The sequence below is a fragment of the Sebastes fasciatus genome, chromosome 23 (genome assembly GCF_043250625.1).
Source record: "Sebastes fasciatus isolate fSebFas1 chromosome 23, fSebFas1.pri, whole genome shotgun sequence".
NCBI lineage: Eukaryota > Metazoa > Chordata > Actinopteri > Perciformes > Sebastidae > Sebastes > Sebastes fasciatus.
Genome location: NC_133817.1, coordinates 7,662,148 through 7,681,515, shown reverse-complemented (window position 1 = coordinate 7,681,515; position 19,368 = coordinate 7,662,148).

Below are 19,368 nucleotides of genomic sequence, written 5' to 3'. Positions count from 1 at the left end.
ACATATACACTTTCCCCACGTGGACGTCAGATAACAGGTCGTTTTAAAGGAGACGTTTACTGTTAAAAGCTCACACACACATTCGGAGACAGATGGGCGGGAAAACGCCAATTGTTGTAAAATTAATGGCTCATGTGATAGCCAATCAAACACTTGGCGGGCTGCGTGTCAATAGCCGATCAAACAGCTGGCAGCGTGACTGTTGATGAGCTGGCGGTCCGTCAGTGTCACCTTGGTAACATCCGGGGAACACCTGACCTTCAGCACGGTTTAACGCCACCAAGCAGAAAACATGTTTCCAGAAGGATCCTCAAGCAACAGGTGGGAATTAAACTCACAGCTCCTCCAGGCTGCTTAGTGTTATTTATTATAATGTTAAAGATCGCCATGTTCAGAGTTTTCATACATTTAGTCAAACAAATACAGGATTTATATTCCAGGAAACAATATATAATACTTTGTGAGATCAACGTTGAAAATCTACAAGAACAAGAACGTGAAAGACGGATGAATGGACAAATGCATCTGCAGAATCACACGTATAGCTACACATGGTAGAACCGTGAAAATCTATTGTTTGGGAGTTGATTTAGCACTTTGCCTTGTTGCATTAATAAACCACAAATCACATTTCAGTATTATTACATCTCTGTAAGTGAATGTTACCAGTTTGTGGAATTAAGAAAAAATCTGATTTATTTAGATTTATGGACTAAATTAATCTAAAATGCTGCTGAAAGTTGGACAAGAAAAAGCAACAAAACAGCTGGAACAAGCATTTATAAAAAAAATAGAGCTGTCAATCGATATTTTTGACATATTTAATCGCGATTAATCGCATTGTTTGTCCGTAGTTAATTGGAATTAATCACACGCATTTTTGTATCTGTTCAAAATGTCAAAATGTACCTTAAAGGGAGATTTATCAAGTATTTAATACTCTTATCAACATGGGAGTGGACAAATATGCTGCTTTATGCAAATGTATGTATATATGTATTATTGTAAATCAATCAACAACACAAAACAATGACAAATATCCAGTTTGGAGTGTTATTTAACCTCCTTCACAACAAGCTGGTATTCCTCAGGTTTTCTAGTTTCATATGATACCAGAATCTTCACTCTAGCTATAAAACTAAGCCTCTACAACCCAAAAATCACACGGTTCTTTCTCTCTGAATAATTTCCTCATTAAAAAAATCATTTACCACGTTGTTTTCTCTCATGCAGCATCACAGTATCATGCTGGATACACACAGAGCATCTGCTGCTTCCATGTTGCTGAATGACACCCACAGATTATAGACTCACCTCTCATCGCTCTACACTCTGTAATCTGTGGATGTCATGTGAGCAAATCTGTCAATATTTTTACTCGGCAGCCGTCAGTGTGTCACATGTCAGCTTCTCTCTCGCTCTTTGACTCCATGCAGCATGTAGCTCCACATCACTACTGGGAAAAATACAGTCTTGCGTACCCTCGCAGCCATGAACACCAGTAGTGGGATGTATCTAAGTACAGAAGTACAAGTGTGAGGTACTTGAGTATTTCCATTTCATGCTACTTTATACTTCTATTCCACTACATTTATATGACAGCTTTTTGCAGATTCATATTCATGATACAACATATAATCAACAAGTAAATGATGATGTATTAATATAAGATAACAGCAGTAGGCCTACTGTATATATAGTGGAAAAGTAGCTCCACCTTTACCAGCTGCATCAGAGATGGTGATGGCCAAAAGCCAAGATGACGATGAACAAAAAACAAATTTGCGACAGCCAAAAACCAAGATGACGATGGGGAAAAACCAAGATGGTGACAACCAAAAACCAAATGGTGATGACCAAAAACCAAGATGGTGATGCCCAAAAACCAAGATGGCAAAGCCCAAAAACCAAGATCGTGACGCCAAAAAACCAAGATGGCAATGACAAAAATGACAAACTCTAGGCTTCAAAACTGTAGTCCACAAACCAATGGGTGACGTCACGGTGGCTGCTTCCACTTGTTATATACAGTCTATGACTCGTACACCGAACCGGACTGGCAAAACCGTAAAATCAACCCAACTCTAGGAAACACTAACTAAGCTAAATTTGAAGCTTCACTAGCAGGTGCTTCTGATTTCCACATAATTGCACATTAATACTTCTCGGTGGATGAAGCCATGATTCAGTGACACCATAAGCTAAGCTCCACCACCAGGACTCACTCATCTTTTAGCCCCAAGAATGACTAAATTATCCATCCATCACGTTTATAATGTGGCGTTTAGCGAACGTATAGGGGGCGCTAACGGGGCTTTAGACTGTTTTATTGGACACGCACAGTCTCTCTGACATCACACGGCCAATTAGCGTCCTATTTCAGCCAACTGGATCAAGGTGGAAGACAGCGAGGAGAGGAAGAGTGAGAGAGGGAGAGGAGGAGAGGAGGGAGCGCTAAGTGGGCGGCACACTCTCCTGCCTCGGGGTAGATTGGTGTCAAGTGCAGAGAACACACACGGTGGGCAGAAAATGTAATGAATGTGATCACTTGTTAGGAAGAAAGAATGTGTGTGAGAGTGTGTGTGGTCTCTGCACTTGACACCAAATCTAGCAGCAGCAGCAGAAGAAGAATAAGAAGCAGCAGCAGCAGAGAAATAAAAAAGAGATGTGAGCATGTCAGACTTAAAGCTGAACACACACTGATCCAAACGTCAATATTTCAAATTCCTTGAAAGTACGAATCCATCCATGATTCATTGTCAGGCTACATAAAAGAGACAGAGATGCAGATAGAAGCTGGCAGAGCGTCCTGCGGTCGGAATACACAGTACGAACAGTGTTTCTGCGGCGAACTGAATCATTGACGGTGTGTGTTTGATGTGAACAGAGTGTGAAGAATGCTGAGGCGTAGCGAAGCCTTTTAACTCGCAACATATTGTTTGCACTCGAATGTTTTATAACTGTTGGCTTTAGGTAATGGAAGAGCAACGCTTGGGATGATCAGCTGTTGTCAACGAGGGCTTCCTCGTCTCTGGTGCAACCTTATTGCATCTTTCACGCTCTACCTGGAGAGGACGCAAGCAGCCGCCAGCTTCCACCTGACTGCTACAGGAACATCAGGCCTTTACGCTACAACTGTTTTTAAGTCTTTTGGGGCGAGTTGAAGTCGAGTCTTCAAGCTGTGTTCACACCAAATAAACACGCCGCATAGAAGGAGGGGCTTTCCTCCATGGATACCAACAACATTTCATCAACCATGGGCCGAAATAACCACTATTGCTTCTTTGCACGTGTTATGGAAGTCCCAAATGTTCATAACATCACCCGGGGGCGCACACAGCTCAGGAAATATTCACTGTATCTATCAAGTAACACGTCGGCAGAGTTAATCTGGTTTACTACAGCGGTATGAACCCAAAATAAATAGATTTCACTGTGATTTAATTGGAATAAATGGATCAAAATGATGCCGAAATAACAACATAAGGATGCTGATTTGTAAAAAAACGTCTGAATTCATGCTTTGTCAGGTCTGTCCACAAGACGAACAACTTTTAAAATGCTTGTTTTCTGAATGGAGTTCTGATCGATCAGTGCCAGGCTATGCTAACATTGTAGCTGCTCCATGAACACTCAAAAATATCATCATCTAGGCATCAAGAGGTGATTACAGAGTGTAAATTCATCGCATTGCTGTAAAGAAACTGTTTTAAAAAATGGGGTTTGATTTTAGAAAAATAGGATTATAACTTTAAGTGCTGAATATTAAGTCTTTAGTGTTTAAAAACAAATACAAGTAGTGCTTTTCCAACTTTTCGGAGTGTGAAGTCGATCCATAGACTGTATATAAAGATGGACCAGCCAAAATACCCCGGATACAGGAGCTGCCATCTTGAGATTTCGACATCATTTGGCTTCACTTTTGGGGGGCTGTCATGTCGTCCCTCTTTATATACAGTCTATGGGTCGATCTGAGTGGATGAAGAGTTGTCACTACTGCATCCAGCAGGTCAGACAGAAATCCCCTTACAGCTGTGCGATAAAGAGACGGAGGAATATCTGAATAAAATCTACCTACTCGTCGTTTAAGCAGCCTCTGTCCAGGTGGCAGGTCGTCCTCGGAGCCCCTCGCTTGGATCGATGGCGTCTGGGTGATGCCACTCGGGGCCCTGCAGACGTCTGGATGAACGACAGGTATCAATCCTGAGGACAGGAAACAGCAGCTTAAAACTTTGTGTTGTGGCTTTCTTATTTGTCTTTATTTATTTCCTATTTTGCATTGTTTCTTCCCGTCTGTGTAACGAGCTGAAGGCATCAGATCACATCAGAGACCAGACAAAGTGTGTGTTTGTACGATGTGTGTGTGACAGCTCACTTTACAAATGTAAAACAGATTGCTTCTCTCCTCTCTTTGATTGTATCAGTCTGTCCTGGCAGTTATTCCCTCATTTATCTCACAGCAGTGTGCGTGTGTATGTGTGTGTCGAAGTACACTAAACATGCAGTACGTATGTTTGTCATATTGTTACGCGCTCACACGCAGCCTATTTATTTTCTTAATGTGTCAGATGTGTGTTTGTGTTGTTTTCTCACCATATCGGAGTTGTCAAACTGGTTTACTACAGTTAATGTGTGTGTGTGTGTGTGTCGCTCTGTGTGACGCTGATTAAAAGTGAGAGCTTTTTGATTGCATCGACCCTCCATGGGATTATTAGCATAACACACACACACACACACACACACACACACACACACACAGGAGTAATTGAGCATTTCTCTTCTACACTACACATAACGGGATCCAACCCAGCACTTCACTGTTTACTCTCCAAATTCAAATTTATGCAGATGAGGCGAAGTAAACGATGAATGAGCTCGTTTGTGTTTGGAGGTTGGAGCTCTACGTCGTCTCCCAGTAAAACCGGTTTTAAACTGGGACTCTATAAAAAGGTCTTTAAACCAGCAGCTAAGATGGAGAAAATGTTAGATACACGTGCGACTTTTATTTATTTGCACAGTCTGATTGTTTCCAGGTTTCCAGGACAGCTTTACAAGTGATTTCAGATGGTTTCTATCTTCCAGTTCATCCATGAAAAAGCGCCGTGAAGTGAATCGGTCGGTCCACACCTTCCTCACACAAAGACGCTGATCTTTTATCCTCTTTTATCCAGCAGTTGTCTGACAGACCTGAACAACATGTTCCACCTCTTTTCACTGTTTGTTTGAGCAAAGAAAAAAAAGAGCTACTCCACGCCCTAAAAATAACAACAGCCATACTGGCATTTATGTGTAAATGGTAGCGTTCAATAAAGAAGCAATGCAGTTTGCAAGGGGCTCAATTTCAAATAGTGGATAAACAAGTAAACAACTGACTTACAAGTTAAAATTAGGGATAAAACATCCTTAAAGGGACTGTTTTTAAGAATCAGAAATGCTTGTTAACAGCGACACCTGGGGCCGTTAAGTCAACGAAAGTCAGCGTCCTGTTGCTCAGGCTCACCCGTGTGCACGCGCTACCTGTATGTGAGCGAGCATCCGTCAAAACAGTGAGGCGTCACACGTCAGCTAAAACCAAAATATCACTCTATATTTCACCTGCTTGGCAGTAATGTTCGCTGACCAGACGAAGGTCTCTCCATGAACCGGACACCAGAGTTTTGGTCGGAGACGATAACGTTTCTCGCTGCAGAGCCCCGTCACTTCACAAGACACAGGAAACCTCTGTTGGTCTGGAGGAGCTGCAGCATTTATTTCTGCACAAACGTCCACTGTACATTCACTAGATATTCTCAGAGCTAAACTAACTCTTCTGCAGTGTATAGTGTGCGCGCATGCACGTGAGAGTGGAGTGAAAGAGCGAGAATGTGCACGGTGTGTGAGTGAAGGCAGGCAGAGGAGCAGAGGAGCAGAAACTCCGGTCCTGGAGACCAAAGCTACGGTCTCCCCCCGTGTCCTCCACTGTTTTGCAAGACGGGCTTCACAAGATATAACTTTGTTGTTTTGGTGCTTCTGTGTAGTTTGTGTTGGAGTCTGAGTCTGAACAGCGTAGCCACACAAATGATATATATGGCCACTTTAGCTTTCCCCATTCATCCCCATTTAGTCATTTTACACAATACAGCATGTTATCTTACCTTCAGTTACAGTTTGCAGCAGTTGGACACTAGTTTTGTGGTTTTAGGAGCAGCTAGGTTAGCAGTGAATGAGCTAAGATAAGCTAGCTGCAGGTCCTAAAGCTCTCTCTGTCCAGCAGGTGAGGAAAAGAAGCTAAACAGGGAAAGAACCCAACAGTAATCTATTGGAAACAAAGCTTACTGTACTATACAGTAGCACAATAAACAGAGAGGTGAACAGGAGTCTCATCAGGGTTCAGAGGTTAGACAGCTGAGAGGAGCAGGTGGAGATGTGCTGAGAGTATAAAGAGAGAGGAGCCTAATTGGGGGATGAGGAACAGGTGTGCAGGCGTGCATGGAGGACCAGGAGGAGGTGAGGAGTGGCTGGAGACCTGGAGACCTGAGTACAGTAAAAACTACTGAGGCAGACATTGTGAAGATATCTGTAATGGATGCACTGACCTGTGACTGACATCCAGTTTCTCCTCCAGCTGTGGAGGAGATGTTAAACAAGAGGATCCATCAGAATATTAAAAAAAACATTAAATCGACATTAATTGCTACTTTAGCTTTCTCATTCACCCCCAATCATGTTACCTATTTTACACCTACTTTCAATGGTAGTATGCAGTAATATAGGCAGAAACGTTGAGGGCCTGTATGTCATAACATGCTATCTCCAACAAAGAGATGTAGCCTATTAAGCCAAACTTGACTGGAAGCAATTTCCCCAACAACTCAAAAGCTTTCTTATTTCTACGTTGTACCTTTTTTGTTGAACAGGTGTGGAAATCAACACACAACTATCTTTGCTAAACAAAGCATTTTCTGGATTATCTCTGAGTCCAGGCATCCATCCATCCAATGCGTTTCTTTATAACAGTTTTTCTGACGATTTATTACCATTTTTTCCGTCTTTTACTCAGCCGAAGTCTTTGCACTGATATGCTTTAATTTTCTTTAATGAATAATTGGGGGCGGCAGTAGCTCAGTTTGTGGGGAACTCCGCTTGGGAACTGGAGGGTGACCGGTTCAATTCAAGTACGGAGTGTGAAACCTGGTACCTGGAGCCAGTTCACCTCCTGGGCACTGCCAACGTGCCCATTTTAGTGTTTGGCTGTCACCTACTTAGTTTTTGGTCATCGTCATCTTGGTTTTAGGCCGTCGCCATCTTGGTTTTTGGTTGTCGCCATCTTGGTTTTTGGCTGTCACCTTCTTCGTTTTAGGCCGTCGCCATCTTGGTTTTTGGTCGTCGCCATCTTAGTTTTTGGTTGTCGCCATCTTGGTATTTGGCCATTGCCATCTTGGTTTTTTGGCCATCGCCATCTTGGTTTTTGGCTGGTGCCATCTTGGTATTTGGCCATGGCCATCTTGGTTTTAGGCCGTCATCATCTTGGTTTTTGGTCGTCGCCATCTTGTTTTTTGTCCGGCGCCATCTTGGTTATTGGCCGTCGCCATCTTGGTTTTTGGCCGGCCCCATCTTGTTTTTTTGGAACCAGAGGTGACATGAGAGGGTGGAGCTAAGTACAACAGAATTTTTAGGGGGGCACCAAACCCCCAACTGCCCCAATGAAGGATTTATAAAGTGCTCCTAAAAGAAAAGAAAGAATTAGACGTGGTTTAATATAATCCTGGTTGTTAAAGACCCGAGGTATTCGTGTCATGTAGTGGATAAAACTGGTATCAGTCTTGTCGTCTGTTAGAGACCCTCAGAGGGGCGTTAATCACCACGTTAGCCATGTCGTCCCATTAATCTCCGTCCTCTGTCATTAGTTTTCCATTAGAGCGTTCCACATAGTGAATCCCTCCATTGAGAAGTTAGAAAGTTACAGGTGTTGATCCTCGTCTGTATTTATGGTGTTAGAGAGAGGTGGGAGGAAACTAAAGGAGACAAACAGAGAGTTTGTTCATTATTCTAATTTTCTCCTAATGACTGCATGGATGATGCATCACCATCTGGCACACACAGACACACACACACACCGCTGTGATAATGCAGCCATTGACTCTAATGACAACGCAACGCTTGTCGTAATGAGACTTTTTTTTTACACACGCCAATCCAGGGCAAACCATGATGGGTAAGCTGGCTCGTTGGGCGACTATTAGCTTCTGGTCGCCGTGGAAATGACTCAAGTGTTTGTCCTTACAAGCAGTTTACCTTTAAAGGACGCACGCTTTGAAACAAACAGTCCTGGTCTAATGTGATGTCGGGTTGCCAGATTGTAAATAAGGAAGCCGCCGCGTTGCCAGGTCATCAGTGACACTCTCCCTCTGCAAATTGGGTTGTAACTCAGCACGGTGAATCATGTCCAGTGTGTGTGTGTGTGTGTGTACGTGTGTGTGTCGGCGTCGTGCTCAGACAGAGGCACTTGAACTAAATTGCCCCCCTGGTACCCACAATGCATCTGGAGCTGGCAGGAGTGTCTGTCTGTGTGTTTAAACCTCACGATGCCTCAGTGTAACACACAGCTGCTTCATTGTGACCCCTCTCGCCGTTTCTATGGTAACCGGCAGGGCCTGATGATGGATACACTCCAGGCTGTTGGCGACCGCAACCGGACAGTGACTTTGGACTATTTTGACATTGGGTCCTAGTGTTACCGTGACAACGGCGACCACACCAGTCAAACAAAGAGAGAAGTTCCTGTAACAGCCAAAGAACCACGTGATCATGTGGCTGTCGAGACTTAAAGAGCAACTTCAGGTGTGTGTCATCACTGTGACATCACTGCTAGGTGTGCGTTGGTAATTGGCCGTCGCCATCTTGGTTTTTGGCCATCGCCATCTTGGTTTTTGGACATCGCCATGTTGGTTTTTTGCCGTCGCCATCTTGGTTTTTGGCCGGCGCCATGTTGGTTTTAGGCCATCGCCATGTTGGTTTTAGGCCATCGCCATCTTGGTTTTTGGCCATCGCCATGTTGGTTTTTTGCCGTCGCCATCTTGGTTTTTGGCCGGCGCCATGTTGGTTTTAGGCCATCGCCATCTTGGTTTTAGGCCATCGCCATCTTGGTTTTTGGCCGTTGCCATGTTGGTTTTAGGCCATCGCCATCTTGGTTTTAGGCCATCGCCAACTTGGTTTTTGGCCGGCGCCATGTTGGTTTTAGGCCATCGCCATCTTGGTTTTTGGCCGTCGCCATGTTGGTTTTAGGCCATTGCCAACTTGGTTTTTGGCCGTCGCTATCTTGGTTTTTGGCCGGCGCCATGTTGGTTACTGTTTGTCTCCATCCAGGTATTTGGCCGTCGCCATCTTGGTTTTTGGCCATCGCCATGTTGGTTTTTTGCCGTCGCCATCTTGGTTTTTGGCCGTCGCCATGTTGGTTTTAGGCCATCGCCAACTTGGTTTTTGGCCGTCGCTATCTTGGTTTTTGGCCGGCGCCATGTTGGTTTTAGGCCATCGCCAACTTGGTTTTTGGCCGTCACCATCTTGGTTACTGTTTGTCTCCATCCAGGTATTTGGCCGTCGCCATCTTAGTTTCTGGCGGTCGCCATCTTGGTTTTTGGTCGTCGCCATCTTGGTTTTTGGTTGGTTCCCTTTCTTGAATGATGAATGCAGACTACCGCCGCCTTCTATTCTCTCTCATACAGGAGCAGAACGTACGCGGTAGTCGGCCGATGGCTGTAGTCTTTGCAGTGTGTTCGAGTGCAACTTGTTGGCCAAGACAAAGGCGATGCAGGTGACGCAATAGTCGGCCTTCAATGCTGCTAGCTCTTTGATGTTGGGTTGGTGTGTCTGGGCCTTAACATTTTAGAGAATGTTAAAAAAAATGAGCCAAAGCAATTGAGAAAACTCTAAATGGTTATTTCTTGATTTGAAATTAAGTTTATTTAACATAAATATAATAGTGGGATGTTTGGGCTAGTGACCGCTTTGATTGACAGGTATCTCAGCCTATCATAATCAGCCATGATGTTTATGATGTGTTTTATTTCAGGAAACATAACAGTGGTAAAACATTGTTTTCTTTTCATTTCCTCTGAGCTCAGATCAACACAGGTCAGCTCGTTCTGCTCCGTCAATCAAACACATCAACAACAACAACACTGTTTACCGTTACTGCGGCAACACAGAAACCATCACGCTGACTGAAAGAGAGAAACACTGCAACATCTGTAGACAGAGGTGACTTGACAGACAGCCGCTATACGAAGCAAAGAGAGAGATACGTTCATATTGAGGGTCGTTTTTAACATGAGCTGAAAATGCAGTTATTCAGCTATAAAACACACACTTCCCTCGTTCCTCCAGGCTGCCAAAGTCACGTTGCCTTTTTGCTTAACCTCTATTATATCCCTGAGCGTGCACGTGCACACACACACATGCAGTTACACACACACACACACACACACACACACACACACACATGCAGCCTGGCTCTGAGTGCAGTGTGGAAGGCGTGGGCTGTTTCTTCAGGTTACATCTCTCTGCAAAGATGATGGATGGAGGATATAAAATCCATCTCTGCAGGCCATTTAGAACAGAAATGAATGCAGACAGTGAAGGAGCTGACAGACAGACAGACAGACAGACAGACAGACAGACAGATAGATGTTAATTTCAATCTTCCATTTTTAATAGGAACTGTGCAGTAAAAAAAAGGTTTTCATCAGGAGATTAATGATAGGGTTTGTAATATACTGACCTTTATCTAACCAGGATGTAAATCTGTTTTTGGAGTCCTCCTGAATATGGCAGCTGATGTTCACTGAATCGAACACAGAAACAAGGAGAGGAAAAGACATTGTTTAAATCTGGGCTCATTTGCACCTTAACAGTATGCCGAATTATCTATTAGCAGCTCCTGTTTGCGGTGTACCCATGTATATACAGGCAACTATCACTGGATTACTGTGATACAGAAGAAAACTTAAAAACGTGTTATTTCTGAATCTGAAGTGGCCTTTTTTCTATGATTTCTAAGCAGCTTTGTGGATCTTTATTTGCATTGGACATGAGACATAATGTTATCCTCGGGAAGTGTAAGTCACGCTGAATGATATCAATATGTGTTCATGTCTGTGTGTTTTGCCATTTTGACGTTTGCCAAGACTCCCTTCTATCCCACTGCACATGAACGCATCTTTAGCACCAACAGTACACAGCCCTTCCCTCAGTGAAATAAAGTATTTTTAAGTAATTTAACAATTTCAAATACGCTTTCAAATACGATTTCATACGCTTTTCGCATATCATTTGTACGCTGCTTTTTGCGTATCATTTGTAGGCTGCTTTCCGCGTATCATTTGTACGCTGCTTTCCGCGTATCATTTGTACGCTGCTTTCCGCATGTCATTTGTACGCTGCTTTTTGCGTATCATTTGTAGGCTGCTTTCCGCGTATCATTTGTACGCTGCTTTCCGCATGTCATTTGTACACTGCTTTTTGCGTATCATTTGTACGCTGCTTTCCGCAGGTCATTTGTACGCCGGTTTTCGGGTGTTATTTGTACGCCACGCAAAAAAAAACTACAGTACTACTTAGTTTTCTGGATTATCCTTATCCTAATGGAATGTGTCTGCGAGGCATCAGCGAGTGTCGATGAGCATCAGCGAGCGTCTTTGAGCAGTCCACACAGGACGCTCGAGCAGCGATGTGCGAGCGGCGATGTGCGAGCGGGGAACCAACTTCGATTTGCCTCTGATCTGGGGCTTTTGTCGGGGAGCTCCAAAAACTGTCGGGGAGCAGAGAAACAGGGCTAAAGTTGTGTATGTGAACTAGGCATTACGTGATTGATTTTTTGGGTGTTTTACGACAAACTGAGACTTTCTGTACTTGCAAAATTATCTTTTAAATTGACAGACATCATATGTGTGATTGATGGCGTAATTCAAACAGGATCAAAAAGGATTTGTCTCTCTCCGTTGACATGTTTTCTTCCGAAATAAAGTCCCATGATGGTCCACCGAAAGGGGAGGGACTTCACTTCTCTATTTTCATAAAATCATAAATAATATTGCTGGAAACTCTAACTAATTATGTCATCATATTAGAGGGTTTAATTGTTTGTAACTGAGATGTTGCAGCCAAACGTTAATGCAGCAAATGAACCACTTCTCTCCTGAAGGACTGGTCACTACACTGCAGAGAGAGAGAGTGTTTCCAGGAGAGAGAGACAGATCAGTATTGGATTTTGAGTCGTTTATATTCAGCAGGGGTTCGCAGAAACTCACTGCTACAGTATAACACACACACACACACACTGCCCGGCTCTTATATATAAATCCATTAGAAGTTATTGTTCATCGGCGTGTTTCTGCCGCAGCTTTAGCTGAATAAAAACCTTTTGATTCAATTCAAAACTTTATTGTCTCGTGAGGAAGATTTGGTTTGCAGAATTTTTTATGATGAAAACAATAAAAACACATAAAAGTGTCCGCAGCAGATGCAGAGCAGCGTGATGGGATCAGAGCTGAGTGAAAACCTGCAGAGTGAAAATCAGGTTTTATACGGTTATACAGCGAGCGTCGAGCCCAGAGAGGAAACCTGCTGAAGTAACAGTTAAACATGATTACCGAGGCAGGAGCACTGCTGGAGCCCCCTAGGGACTGCACAGGTCATTACACACGGCAATATGGAAGATGATAAACAACATACTATCATATAAACTGCTCTTAGAGCCTTTAGACAGCTGCTGCTGCTCCAACATTTTAGTCTTAGGAGGAGGGAGGAAAGCAATAAAGAAGAGATCGAAGCTTGGATCAATTAAATAAAAGAAAGTTTTTTTAAAGGAAGTCTGGTGTGGCATGAACTGAAATATAAACTTGGATGTGAACTCCATCATGTTCCAGTAAAATATTAAACTTATAGTCATAATATGTCACTTTTGCGGCTGATTTTTCAACATTAACATCCATGTTTGTGTCCACCTGATGAATACAAGTCCAGTATTCTTTAAATTTTAGCTCCGGTTTTGGTCTCCACCAACTCCTGAGGGAAATATCTGTCTCTTTAGCTGCTTAATGCTCCACTATGTTCATCTTTAAAGCCCCTTTCCCATGACAGAAGTCATTTATCCTCGCTCATCGTTCAAAACAAAATAGGAAAAGAAAAGCAATAAAGAAGAGAAGCTAGAAGGTTGGATCAATTTAATAAATGCATGTTTTTTTGAAGGAACTCTGGTGTGGCATGAACTGAAATACAAACTTGGATGTGAACTCCATCAAGTTCCAGTAAATATGAATTTAAAGTGCTAATATGTCACTTGCTCATAATTTTCAACATTATTGTCCATGTTTGTGTCCACCTGATGAATTTAAGTCCAATATTCTCTCTTTTAGCTCTGTTTTTGGTCTCCACCACCTCCTGAGGGAAATATCTGTCTTTTTAGCTGCTAAATGCTCCGCTATGTTCACCAGCTAGTCTCTAAAGACCCTTTTTCTTGACAGAAGTCATTTATACTCACTGATCGTTCGAAACAAAATAGGAAAAGGAAAGTAATAAAGAAGAGAAGCTCGAAGGTTGGATCAATTAAATAAATTAATGTTTTTTAAAAGAAGTCTGAAATACAAACTTGGATGTGAACTCTATCAGGTTCCAGTAAAATATTAATTTAAAGTGATAAAATGTCACTTTTGCTGCTGTTTTTCAACATGATGATTCATTAAGAGTCCACCTGATGAATGTAAGTCCAATATTCTCTCTCTTTTAGCTCTGTTTTTGGTCTCCACCAACTCCTGAGGGAAATATCTGTCTCTTTAGCTGCATGTTTAATCATTTTACTTTCAATTCTCGGAAAAGAATAATGAATATTTCACCTCGTGAACCATGCTTGAACTTGCATGAATCTCTGGCATGAACTAATATTCATCATTCATTTGTTCATTCATTCACGAGGCCCTAGCAGCTCTCTTTCACCAGGAAACATTTGGTGTAGCTGTATTGTTGTCCGGGTGGAAACAGTAATAGTATAGTATATAGTATAGTATAGATATAGGCTAATAGTATATAGACATCTTCACATAATCATCCAGTCCTTGTACATCCATTCAGTATATTTATTTGTTTACAATTTCCTGACTTGTATATAGACATTTTATTTGTATTATTGTATTCTTATTTTATTGTTGGTCATTATTGTTCCTATAGCTGTTATTTATATAGTAACAGGTTGTGATAACATTAACATAAAAGTGTGAAAAATACAATAATAAAATGGAAAATAGAGGGTTGTTTATTTAAAACATCATTGTTATTATAAAAATATGAATTAAAGCCTCTTTAAAGCAACAGTTTGTTGGTTTTCTTGAGTTAGAGGAGGAGATCAATATGGTTTTCATATCTGTTATATATGAGGCTGCAGCCAGCAGATGGTTAGCTTAGCACAAAGACTGGAAACAGAGGGAACAGTTAGCCTAGCTCTGTATAAAGCTAATTAACACGTTATGTCTTGTTTTTATAATTTCTATAAAAACCAAAGATATAAGAGCTTTTAAACTGCTTCTTTTTTTCTTGTCTTCTTCACACTGTGAGACATTTTTCACCAGAAGTTGTGTCCTTATTTATTATTGTAAATAAAAAAACATGACATCATTCAAGTTATTAATGATAGACGAGAGCTACAGCGTGTGTGTGTGTGTGTGTGTGTGTGTGTGTGTGTGTGTTTGTGTGGCGTGTGTGTGTGTGTGTGTGTGTGTGTGTGTGTGTGTGTGTGTGTGTGTGTAACAGAAACAGTAAATAGTGATGAAGCAGCAGACTTCGGTACAGTCAGCTAAATGCTAATCACACGTCCAAACTAAACCTGCTCTCATCAATCCTCCTTTCATCCCTCCTTCCTTGTTTCCTTCTCTATCCAGTTCTTCTGTCCTTCTTTCCTTTCCTTATTTCATCTCCTATTTATTCAGGCCTTCCTCTGCCATCTTCCCTACTCCTTTGTTTATTTTCCTTCATTCCACCTCATCTCCTTTCCTTCACTGTTTTCTCTTTTGCTTCTCTTCTTCTCATTCACTCTCCTCGTCTCCTTTCCTTTGTCCTTCCCTCCATCTGCAGTCGTCCTATGTTTCCTACCTTCCTCGTTTCCTTCCGTCCATATTCTCCCCTCCTATCTTTCTTCCTTCTACCCTTGCATCTCGCTTTTCTTCCCTGCGTTATCTCTTCTGTTAGCCCTAATTTTTTTCTTCCTTGTTTCCTTATTCTTCCTTCCTTACTGCTCCTTCCTCCTCTCTCCTCTCCTTCTCCCCCTTTTGTCTTTCCTTCCTTCACAATCTTTCTCTCCTCCTTTCTTACAGTCATCTTCTGCTCCTTCTCTCTTTGTGTTTCGCCTCCTTCGTTCCTTCTGCTTCACTACTAAACCTCCTTTTTTCATGTCCTTCTATCTCTCCTTCCTTCTCTCCCCTCTCATTCCTATCCTTCTCTCACTTCACTCTCTCCTAACTCTTCACTTTTTCCTCCCTCCTTCCTGGTTTCTTCCTGTCTGTCTCTCAATCTTCCCTCCTTACTTCATTCTCTTACTTTCCTTTATCTCCTCATTCCTTACTTTTTCCTTCCTTCCTTCACTTCTCCTGTACTTTCCTAACTCCATATCTCCTCCTTCAGGCGTTCTCTCCTTGTTCCTCTCCTTCCTTCCTTCCTTCTTTCTCTTTCTCTTTGGCTCCTTGACCTCATTTTCCTGTCCTTCTATCCCTCCTTCCTTCACTCCTCTCCTATTTCTTTCATTTCCCCTTTGTTTTTTACCTTTTCTCATTCTTTCTTTCTTTCCTTACTGTTCTTTCCACCTGCTCCTCCTTTGTGCTCTCTTCTCTTCCTTTGCTCCCCGCTCATTATTCATTTCTTTATATTCATGTCTTTCCTTCTTCTTTCATTTTTCTTTCTCTGCTTGTTTTCCTCATTCTCTCCTCCTTCCATCCCTCCTATTTCCACTTCTTTCTCCTCTCCTCGTTGCCTCATCACATTTTGCAAACTCGCCTTTTTCTCCTCTATTTATCCCTCCATCACTCTCTTCTTTCCTTCTCTTGTTTTCATCCTTTCACCTCCATAATCATCCCTCTTTCTTTCAGTCATCCCTCCATTTTCCTCTTTTCCTTTCTTTCTTTGCATTTTGCATCTTCACGTGGCTTCATTACATCTTCAAACTCGCTTTTTTCTCTTCTATTTATCCCTCCACCATCATCCCTCTTTCTTCCAGTCATCCCTCCTCTTCCTCCTCTCCTTCCTCTCCTCCCTTCCTTCCTCTCCTTCCTTCCTTCCTTCCTTATCTCCGTCCCTTGAAGGCAGAAATTGATTTGATCACTAATTGTGCTGAAACAAACAGAAGTTGATTAATTCATGTTTGCTCTCTCGCTCTGATGAATGAGTCGGCGGCTGGAAAAAACAAACTTGTTAACATGAGAAGAAGAGGAGGAATGAGAGAGAGAGGAGGAGAGAGAGAGAGGATGAGGAGAGAGAGGAAGAGGAGGAGGTAAAGTGTTGGTATTGTGAGCAGTAAATGGGATCGCTGCCTCGTTTAGCCCGCCGGCTAATTAGCATTCAGCGTGTGAGTCCGTTGGTTGGTATTCACTGTGTGTGTGTGTGTGTGTGTGAGTGTTTATTTTCATTGTGTGTGTGTGTGTGTGTGTGTGTGTGTGTGTGTGTGTGTAGTCATTGATCAGACTGACAGAGACTTATTATGGTGTCACTTCCTGTGACCCCGTTTGACCCCGCTGGCGGTTAAAGTGTGTTTATGCGTGCGGTGTGTATTTGTATATATGTGTGTGTGTGTGTGTGTTTGTCCTGCTAATGACTTGTCAGCTTCCACCAGCAGAGTTAAAGGTGACGCTTCCTCCCTCGAGACACAAACACACACGCACACACACACACACACACACACACACACACTGAATACACAAGTACACTTTATTATTTCTTCCTCTCAAACACAAATATCAACAAATGCTGGAGCTGCCAGAAGAATTTATATTACAGCTTTTTATTCAATTGATAACACACTTATAGCCCTTTCACACCGAGGACTCAAGCAGGGTCGATTGAGTGTAGGAAAGGGTTAACCCGCGTTGATTGACTCGCCTTTTACGACCCAGGTAGAGAGGTGGGTCAGACCAGGGTCGGACCTGGGTCGATTTCGATGTGAAAGTCACGGACCAGGGTCGCTAACAAACAGGGCGGGACATACCTATTCGGTTGCACATGAGGGCGCACAGTCCGTGTCGTAACGGCCTCAGGTCGTCGTGGCTCATAAACAAACAGTGGGACGGCAGCAGGAATGTTTTCAGACACAACGGAGGTGAACGACGGACGAGAACAGCGTGGATATTTGGCGAGACATCGAGGTGCGGGAGCTGCTGGTCGTCCGCGATGTGGAAGTAACAAAGCTTTCCATTTTTCAAATAAACCTGCAAAAAGATCCATCTGTCGCCTGTTCTCTCTGTTATAAAGTAACAAACCCAGTCTCAGTTCTTTCACTGTCGGCTACATTTTCATGATGTAGGACTGAAATTACAGTCATGCATATTCATTCTCTCTTCTATGAGGAGAAACTTTTCCCTCCTCTGAGACTCAAACTCTCCTCAGTCTGAACACTTTAACATAAATTAAAAACAGAACATACGAGGCCGTAGAAAATGTGCTGATAACCTTTCTGCTCACTGAACCTGCAGCCAAATTTCAAGAAATACTTCAGTATTTGTACCAAAATGTTGTATTTTCCATCTGACCTTTGTTTATACAATCAGAGAAACAATTATTTATTATTACTATTATAATCTTTTTTGAATATAGCTTTGTTTTTTTCTTCAATTCATCAAGACTTTTCTCAGTTCTTTGATTCTCCGTTCACCGTGGAGCCATGAGAGAAAGAGAAGAAAGAAAGAGACGTTTTCTTCAAGAATTCAAGGTAACACAAGGTTCAGAAACCGATATATAAATGGTCATTTTGGGGGTGAATTATTCCTTTAAAGGGCGGGTCCATCTGCGTTCTTTTCCATTTTATTTTCAAATGGAAACTCACTCTGCCGTTGGCAAAAAGCAATTCCTAAAAGGGTTAGTTTGGATTTTTTAAAGTGGTGTTGTATTTAAACTCCTGTGTTCTGTAAGATAAAATTGTTATTTTTGTGAATGTAGTCTGGTGTTTTTGAAGAGAGCAATATATATAACGGCTTCAGTTCCCCGTCAAAAGGAGCTCTAGGTTCTTTATTTGTCATTTGTCGGTTCCAGTAAAGCGGTCATTGGCTGTGAAAATATTTGGTCTCTGGTTCCTTCAACAATGCTCATAAAATATCATAAAATCACAAAAGTAAAATCAAAATGATAACCTAAGGCATAAAATAGTGCAGTTAAAATAAATATAAACATAAGTAAATATAAAATAGTAATGTAAATTTGTAATTTTGTTGAAGACAGTATTTCAGATGGGAAAATGAATGTAAACAGTAATGTAGTATGTATAGAGAAGTAGTAAATATAGAAGTAAAAACGTAAAAATAGTGGTTGAGGTCTGTCTGATGACGAGGTAAAGCGGTTGTGGACGGGAGCAGCAGAAAAAAGGTTTTTATATCAGTTTACGCTATATATTTAGAACATTTTCACCACTTTACCTCTTCATCAGACAGCCATTGTATCGCTCTCTTCAAAGCCACCAGACTCCATTCACAAAAACAGTAATTCAACCAGGAGTTTCTGGTCTAGCGCTGCATCGATCGTTTAGTTCGTTTTATTCATAAAGCCCAAAATCAGACTTGTCTTTCATATCACATTGTATACTTAGATCCTTGAATCAGAAAAAAACTCCCTAACAACCACCCTGAAGTCCATAGCAACCATTCAGAAAGCACAAAGGAAAATGTGTGAATACGTTTTCAGATGTGGATCAAAGAATACGGTTAATGTTGAAGGTGAACTGTGAAACACATTGAACTCATTGTCTCTGTCTGTGTTCGGCTGCTTCCAAGTCAAGAAGCTCAGCGCTGCGTGAAGACCTCTGACCTTTAGACGGCCGACCTCCCTCCACCACTCTCTCTCTCTTTCAGTGACTCCACTCCTGTGGGGCTAACCTTGTTAAATAAAGCCTCATCTAAAATAACTCCACCCTGCCTGTCTGCTCCGCTCCGCTATAAATCCTTCATCAAACACAGAGGAGAGAGGCGATCAATATCAAACCACCAACACTGAAAAGAAATCTCTCTATGTGTGTGTGTGTGTGTGTGTGTGTGTGTGTGTGTGTGTTGGCTCTGATTTATCCTGTGACTGATAGTACTGACGACAGCTTTATCAGCTAAATAAAGCTCAGTCAAGGTCACTCATTTCACTTCTATTCATTCTCATTAT